Genomic DNA, 9,629 nt, shown 5'->3' on the forward strand with positions numbered 1-9,629 from the left:
CAGAGAAGCAGGTAGGCAATCTTCAAATCTTTACTCCCCATCCTTTCTTCTGAATCCAGTCCCTAAGTCTTATTTCCAGCTCTGCAGCAGACTACCAGCTCTGGCCCTCCTCTTTTTCTGCCTCCATTCCCAGGGGACTAAGCAGATTCTGGTGAAATACCCACATGAACACCTTTCTTTCGTCCCTCCCATTGAATCCCTCAGCGATCTCCAAACCTAAGTGTCAGCTCCCAATACCAGGAAGTGTATTCTAACTGGAACTCCAGTGGCCACACCTGGGAGGAATTCAGCAGCATTCCCCCCTAGCAGAAATACTCAGCTACCACACTCTTCTAAGAACCAGAGAGGGTTCAGGAAGCAAAGAAAGGAACATCACCCAACAAAGTCAAGAACACCTACCAATAGGGAGAATTACAGCCATCCCAAACCCAGATGCTTAGACACTGGCATAAAACCACAATCAATAACAGCCTGGACAATGTGTCTCCACTAAAGCTCAGCAAACCTACTACAAGTAGGCCCAGAAAATACAGTATCATTGAAGTGCCAGATAAGAGGTTCAAAAGAACCTTTATGAGGTCCTTAAGAGGATATGAACAAAAATCTATTAAGGAAATCTATGTAAAGAGAAATACTACACTGAATTGAAGGGAATAATTCAAAACTTGAAAGTGAAAATTGAATTAATAAAGAAACCCAAAACTCTGAAAAAACTGGAAGTGAAAAGTTTAGAAAATATAACAAAAACCTCAGAAACAAGCATCACCAACCGAATATAAGAAATGGAAGAGAAAATCTTTGGTATTAGAGATACAATAGAAGAAATGGATATTTTGGTCATGTTAAATTAAAAAAAAACCTTGGCACAAAATATCCAGGGAATCAGGGACACTACAAAAAGTTCAAAACTAAAAATAATAGCAATAGAAGAAAGAGAAAAAACCCAGGTCAAAGGCACAGAGAATACTTTTTAAAAAAAATCATTAAAGAAAATTTCTCCAACCTAAGGAAGGAGGTGCCTATCCAGGAACAAGAAGCATACAGAACATCATGAACACTGGACTAGAAAATAAATTCTATATAATAATCAAATTTCTAAACTTACAGAACAAATTATATTAAAAGTTACAAGGGAAAAAAACAAATAGTTTATATAGGCAGACCTATTAGACTAAAACCAGACTTCTCAGTAAAGCCCCTAAAAGCCAAAAAGGCTTTGATAGATATCCTACTGACTGTGAGATACCACAGATAACCCCTATGACCAGTACTATACCCAGCAAAACCTTTAATCATGTTAGAGGGAGAAAATGTGGCATTCCATGATAAGACAAAATTTAAGCATATTTATCTACAAGTTCATCCCAACAGAAGGTGGTAAAAAGGAAAACCTCAACCTAATGAGGTTAACATCTCCAAGAAAATATGAAAAATAATTGTATCAGACCATCAAGTCAAAAGAAGAGGAAAAACAAACAAATGAAAACCCCACAAAAATAACAGTTATCAAAAAAACCTGCTCACTGAATACCCTCACCATCAATTGTCACCCAAAAGACACAGACTAAGAGAATGGTTTTGACAACGGGATACACCCTTCTGCAACACTCAAGAAACACACCCCAATATATCAAGCATAGACTTTACCTCAGGGTTAATGACTGAAAAAAAAATGTTCCAAGTCAAAGCAAAAGGACCTAAGAAGAAGAAAGCCTCTGTAGCCATTTTACAAACAAACAAACAACAACAACAAAAAAACTTCAACCAAAAACTATTCAGAAGAAATAGGAGATAGGAAAGGATACCACATACTCACCAAAGGCAAAATCTATAACAAAGAGCACACTGGAATGGAATTTTTAACAAACATTATTATAGTTAAATCACATATTTATCCTCACACAGTTTTAGTGGAAGATTTCAATACTAACAGACAGATAATCCAGACAAAAGTAAACTGAGAAATGCTGGAGCTAACAAATTTATAACAAAAGTTATAAATAACAGATGTTTATATAACATTTTGGCCAAAGACCAAAAAATAGACCTTCTTATCTATCCCTCATTGAACTTTTTTTCTAAAACTTAACACATACTCAGAAGCAAAGTCACTCTTCACTGATACAAGAACATTGAAATATTTCGCTGCATCCTATCAGACCACCTCAAATTACAGCTGAATCTCAACAACAGAAGCTTACAAACTCATGGAAACCAAAGAACTCTCTATCAAATAAAAATTGGCCAAGAGAAAATAAAAAGAGATTTGAATGAAGATAAAAACACAGCATACCCAGATCTATGGAACACAATGAGAGAAATTCTAAGAGGCAAGTTCATAGCACTACATGTCTAAAGCAAAAAAAAAAAAAAGGAGAGATCTCTATCTCATAGTCATAACTTAACAGCACAAATGAAAAATGAAAGCTCTTTTCTACTAGAAGTAATGATGACCCAAAGTGGTAGATGACAAGAAATGATGAAACTAGGAACTAATAATAGGAATAGAAATGAACAAATAGAGTACCACATAGAATCAGTGAAGAGAAGAGTTGATTCTGTGAGAAAATCAGTAAAGGTGATAAACCTGTAGCCACCATATCTAAAAGGCTGTGAGAGATGATATAAATTAACAAAACTAGAGACCATATGGGGGACACAATAACAGACACTGAGGAAATTAAGAGACTCAAAAGGACATACTTCAAAAACCTGTACTTCACTAAATTGAAAAAATTCAGAAGAAATGCATATTTTTCTTGATATATACCACCTACCAAAGTTAAATCAAAATCAGAAGAGCAATTTAAACAGATCTATACCCCTAGTGAAAAAGTGGCAATAATTAAAAATCTCCCAATCATAAATAGCACAGGGTCAGCGGATTTTAGTGTAGACTTCTACTAGACTTACAGAGAAGAGTTATCACCAATACTCCTGAAATTATTCCACAAAACAGAAACAGAAAGAACATTATCCAATTCATTTTGAGATGACATGGTTACTTTGATATCTAAAACATGTAAAGGCCCAATAAAGAAATAGAAATACAGAATAATTTCCCATATTACTATAGCTGCAAAAATTCTCAATACATGCAAACTAAACCCAAGCACACATGAAAAAATCATCCACCATGATCAACAAGGCTTCATACCAAAGATTCAGGGATGATTCACCATACATGGGTATAAACCAACTACTAGGCTGTGAACTACCTCTGTGAACTAATAATATTCATGGAAGTGGAAGGTACTCTGCTCACAATATCAAAGTAGAAACATAAATCCTGACCCAGCTATATAGCATTCCATTTACAAACGTGGCCTGCCTGAGAGACATGCTGGTGCCACAGGGGTTCAAAGCTTGTGGAAGTGACCAACCACTATCTGATTTGAGTTAAGGTCAACTCCACGAGGTGAACCCCCATATCGAATGCTGCTTAAATGGTCAAGAACCAGAGACAGGATAGGGCAGTGACCTAGGAAAAAACCAACTACTGCTGTTCTGTAAAAGGGATGAAGTGATAAAATGACTCCTAATGACATTCTGCTATACTCATAGATCAGTGCTTTGCTCAGCCATCATCAGAGAAGCTTCCTCCTTATAAATGTAATACACCATTCAACCATACTAAGGCAAAAAACCCACATGATCATCTCACTAGATGCAGAAAAGACCTTTGGTAGAATCCAATACCCCTTCACGACAAAGGTACTGGGACTAAGTATACAAGGGACATACCTTATCATAGCTAAAGGTGATTTACAGCAAGTCCATCATGAACATCAACTTAAATGTGGTGAAACTCAAAGGAAATCCACTAAAATCAAGAGCAAGGCAAGAATGCCCACTTTCTCCGTATCTATTCAATTTAGTACTTGAGGTCTTAACTAGGACAATAGACAACTGAAGGAGATAAAGTATCTTAATTTGTACATGATATGATAGTATATAAATTTGACCTTGAGAATTACATCTCAGAACTTCTACAGCTGATAAATATTTTCAACAAAGTAAAAGGATACAAAATTAACTAAAAAAAAATCAGTAGCCCTCCTATATACAAATGATAAATGAACTAAAAAAGAAATCAGAGCAACAATGTCTTTCTTAAGTCTCAAATAATATGATATCTTGTGGTAATTCTCACCGAGCAAGTAAAAGACTTACATGGAAAAAAATAAGACATTGAAGAAAGAAACAAAATAGCAGAAGATTAAAGATCTTGATACTCATAGATTGGTAGGATTAATATTGCAAAAAAAAAAAACCTACCAAAAGCAATCTACAGAATTAATGAGATCCTCAACAAATTCCAACACATTCTTCACAGAACTTGAAAGAACAATTTCCAGCTTTATATGAAAACACATTGCAGCAAGTGGGAGAGCTGACCCTAAGATCATGAGAGCAGAAGAGCTGGTCCTACCCCTTACCAGCTGCAGCACTCAGAAATCAGGCCCTACACCTCACCTGGGCAACACAGTAGAGCTGACCTTGCTGGTGACCTTGCTGGTGACCTTGCTGGTGCAGGTGAAAGTGAGACAGCCACGAGGGAACGGAAGCAAGAGAACTGGCTCACCTCTTGCTCCCTGCCACACTGAGGAAGCTAGCTGAGATAGTGCTGGTGAACTTTTCCTGATGATGAGGATGAGAGAGAGCTGAGGGCTGACCAACTGAGCTACCATTCAGGCCGAGAACCAGTGCTATGTTTTGACCCCCTCCAACATCCACTCCACCTATGAGCTGCTAGAGCTCATGAAGGGGCTGGTACTGTAGCTCCAACGCTACAGTATCTCTATGATAATAGGATAAGAGACATCCCAGTGAAGGCCCAGTTTCCACAGCACAGCAGAAGACAGAGACCGAGAACCAGAACAATGACTCATTGCAATGAAAACTTGTAAGTAAGCTTGTATGGACTAAAGAGTATACTGTATGACTCACTGTGCAACACTAAAGCTCCAATTATGAGATACTTTTCTTTCAATTTTATTTTATTTAAATTTATTCTATTTTATTTCGGGGCATTGCAAGGGCAGAGAGTGGATATGAAGGGACAAGGTGATAAATGGGATGGGGACACATGAGGTGAAATTCACAAAGAATTAATAAAAATCTAAAAATAATAACAAAACCCCACAGGATATGCAAAATAATCCTGAATAATAAAATAACTGCTGGAGGGATTTTCATCTCTGATCTCAAATTGTACTAGAGAACAACAGTAATAAAAGCAACATGGTATTGACATAAAAACAGACATGTCAATCAATTCAACACACCTATGGACACCAGATTTTTTTTTCTTTTGGTAGAGAAGCCAGAAGCCAGAAATACACACTGGAAAAAAAGACAGCATCCATAACTATTGTTTCTATTCATTTATCCTTCCTAAGGAGATTAATCCATTCTCCCCCAGTTTCTTACTCTCCAATGAACCTCTGTGATTATATGGATTGTAGCTTGCTTCTCATTGACTTAAGAACTGACATTCACATATAAGAGAATACGTACACTATTTGCCTTTCTGGGCCTGAGTTACCTCACTCAGGATGACTTTTCCCCCTTGTTCCATCTATTATTTCCGTGTGAATCTCATAATTCAGGAGGGAGGGGTCACTGTAACAGGAAGACAAAACAGAGCAAAGGAAGGGAGAGGGCAGCAAGAAAGTGAATACATGGAGGACAGAGAAGACTAAAGGCCAGGTGAGCAGTCATGGAGAAACTTATACATTAGAAACGTCTTTCAATTTATACATATAGAAATATAATATAAAAAAATCACCAAATATTTGGGGAAAGAGAGTCCCAACTGCCTATTATTCATCACCAAATTCCAGTTCTACAAATGGGCTACATTGAATAGATCTGCTGGTCAAAGGGATGCCATAGGAACCCCCAAAGTGCCTAGTTTATTGTCAAGAATAGTGATGGCTGCCCACAAACTGACAGTAAGGCTTTTTTGCTGAAGAAAACACATACACAACTCATTAAGCACAGAGAAATGGAGATTTGACTACCTAGATCCTTCACCTCTGTGAACTAATAATATTCATGGAAGTGGAAGGTACTCTGCTCACAATATCAAAGTAGAAACATAAATCCTGACCCAGCTATATAGCATTCCATTTACAAACGTGGCCTGCCTGAGAGACATGCTGGTGCCACAGGGGTTCAAAGCTTGTGGAAGTGACCAACCACTATCTGATTTGAGTTAAGGTCAACTCCACGAGGTGAACCCCCATATCGAATGCTGCTTAAATGGTCAAGAACCAGAGACAGGATAGGGCAGTGACCTAGGAAAAAACCAACTACTGCTGTTCTGTAAAAGGGATGAAGTGATAAAATGACTCCTAATGACATTCTGCTATACTCATAGATCAGTGCTTTGCTCAGCCATCATCAGAGAAGCTTCCTCCTACAGTAGCTAGGCACAAATACAGAAACCCACAGCCAGACAGTATGCATAAATGAGAGACCTTGGTACTCTCCATTTTAAATGGGATGTCTACATCAAGTCTCTCCCTTCAGGACTTGGAACTCTACAGAAGAGGAGGTGGAAAGACCGTAAGAGCCAAAGGGGATGGAGGAACTAAGAAAACAAGGTCTTCACAAGAGAAGGTTATACATGTGAACTTGGGGAGACAGTGGCAGCAGGATTAGGGCCTGGAAGATTCTGTATCAGATGGGGTCAGAGAACTGAAAGAAGAAGTGGACAAATTCCCCCAGCCCTTCTCAGAAGCTGCCCACAATTGATTGGCATTTACAAAGGAAAAAGAATAGTTTTCTCCAAGGGAGAAACAAAGCATTCCCCAGGGGCCCATGCTCAGCAGTAGAGGGGGAACACAAAACAAACTCAACAGGATCTTTGGATGCTCTTTCTTTGTTCCATATTTTTAAGTCAGGGATTTTTTTCCTTTTTGTCTTATAAGTCATTTTTGAATATATTATGGATTTTGGTTTGAAATTTTTAGGGGATTCCCATGTGAAAAAATGTGTGTCAGTGTCTGTAGGTGTTCCTTTTACTTTTTCCTTGGCCTTTTCTTGTTTGGCATTTTGGTATAGTCCAATTTGTTTATTTTTAACTTATTTTATTATATTGCACTTTATTTTGTTATTATTTATTGAATGCCTGTTTGTTTTTTGAAAAGATAAAGAAAGAGAAGAAAGATTTAGTTGGTGGGGAAGAATTGGAGAAGTAGAGAAGGGTATCATCAGAATATATTATATGAAAAATCTATTTTCCTCTTTTCCATTCTTTTTAAAATATAAAAAATAAAATACGATAAGATAAAACAAAAATTATTACATTGAAATTGAACAAGACAAAAGAACAGAAGGAAAAGAACACAGAGGAAGGCACAAGAATCATAGATTCGCTCATTCATATACTCAGGAATTCGATTACAACACTAAACAGGAAGACATAATATATAGAGAGGACCTGGTGCAGACTTGTGCTAGCTGTAATAAGAAAACGTAATACAGTAGGATATTTCATTTATATACATGAAAGTGATATAAATAAAATCCCTAAATAATGGGGGAGACAGAATTCCAACTGGCCATCTCTTGTCACCAAACATAGCTCCAACTGGGTGAGAAAACCAAACAAAGCTTGTTGAAACTGTGTTGCATCTAATTGATTTGTTGACCAAAGGGATCCCATGAGATTCTCTAAACAATGCAGCCTGTTGTCAAGATAATAAGTTGCTCTCCACAAATTGACAACAAGGTCCCACTGCTGAAGGAAACACCTATACAACTAATTGAACTTGAACAAGTTACTCTGGTGCCTCCATAGAGCCTTTACCCCTACGTTCGAGCATCTTTGGTACCCTACCAAAAGGGAAACATAAGCACCAAAAGAGCCACAAATCCTTTGATCTACAGTGGTACCCTGCCTGAAGGATTAGCTAATGCAATGGTGACAGAGAGCTTGTGGGAGTGACCAACCAGTATCTTATTAGAATAAAGGCCCACTCCATAAATTAGGACCCATACCTGACACTGCCTGGGTGACCAAGAACCAGAGATTAAATAGTCCAAGGACTCAGGATACAATCTAATGAAACTGGTTGTAAAACAAAATAAAATTAGTGGGCAAAAAAACCCATTTTCAATAAAAGAAAAAAAATCCAAAGCATCATTATTTTCAGATGATATAAAAGACTCTGAAGACCTCACCAGAAATATCGTACAGCTCATAAACACATTGAACAAATATAAAGATACAAGTATAACACTTAAAAATCAGTAGATTTGCTATTTAAAAGACAAGCATATCAAGAACAAAATCAAGGAAACAGTCATACTCAAAACAGCCTAAAATACAAACCAAAAAAGGGAAGGATTTGCACAATGAAATTTTAAAACAATGAAAGAACTTGAAGCAGATATCAGAAGATGAAAGGCACCCCCATCTCATGGACTGTCAAATATAGATGTTGTAGGAGGCCACTCATTTGTTCCCAGGTGCTTAGACCCAAAATAATCACACAGAAACTGTATTATTTGCCATACTGTTTGGCCAATAGCTTAAGTACTTTTCTAGCTAGCTCTCATATCCTAAACTAACCCATCTTCATTAATCTGCCTCACTACCAGGTCATGGCCTACCGGCGAAGTTTTGGCAGGGTCGAAAAGAGGCATTTGTCTCCTGTGGCAGCTTATCTTGAGTCTGTGTCCTGCAGTGGTTTCTTGGCTTCTCACTGGCTCTGCCTACTTTCTTCTTTATCTCTGCTTGGAATTCTGCCTTACTCTATTCTGCTAAGCCACTGGCCAAAACAGCTTTATTCATTAACTAATAAAAGCAACACATATATAGAAGGACTTTCCACACCATACAGGGAGATACAAGAGCTGAAAAACAGCCGCAGTTGGAAAACACATATTCATGTCTTCTATCTGGGCAAATCAATAGACACTTCCAGGTGATGGTGTTAACCTTGGTAACCATTGCTATTACCATAATCCATGCCATGACCCTGTTTGTGGATTACCTTTAAAGCTCTCAAACTAGCCTCCACTGGTTTGTGTCATTTGTTCCATGCCTTGGTAAAGCAATAGTACAGAGACCATCCACCACCCTTAATAGGAAAAATCAGCCAGACAACCATTGTTTTAGGCTCTGAAGCTATCAGAAGTTCAGAACTTTTCCATAAGTTTTCAAGGCTTGGTATTGTCGGAGCTATATAAAGAGTTCAGTTCAGTCTTATATAGATAAACTCATGATCTGCTGTGTTTTCCCATAAAGGATGCCTAAAGGCTCATTATCTTAATCATTGAAAGAAGACAGCTTAGTAATAACAAAGACAGCAGTTAATGGCAAATTGCTTTCTATTTAGCTGAATTTGGAGTTACATGTTTCTTGTAAAATTATGCTCTGGAAAGCTATGGACTGGGAACCGTCAATAAATTAATGAATGCTTTGGAAAGCGCTTAAATCAAAGGTGATTTAACACAGATCTTCCCTACTCAGGAAACAAGCAGCCAGGTTTGGGGAACAACAGAATCTGGCAAGTTTATCTCTGACTGCTTCCATCCTAAACAGGAAAAAAGGGTGAGAAGGCTGTGTGACTCACTTTTAGCTCTTAGTGATTTCATCTTCATTCAAATGAGTG

Source organism: Microtus oregoni, unplaced genomic scaffold, assembly GCF_018167655.1.
Source record: "Microtus oregoni isolate MIOR12 unplaced genomic scaffold, Mior012 000086F_ref0000336, whole genome shotgun sequence".
Classification (NCBI taxonomy): domain Eukaryota; kingdom Metazoa; phylum Chordata; class Mammalia; order Rodentia; family Cricetidae; genus Microtus; species Microtus oregoni.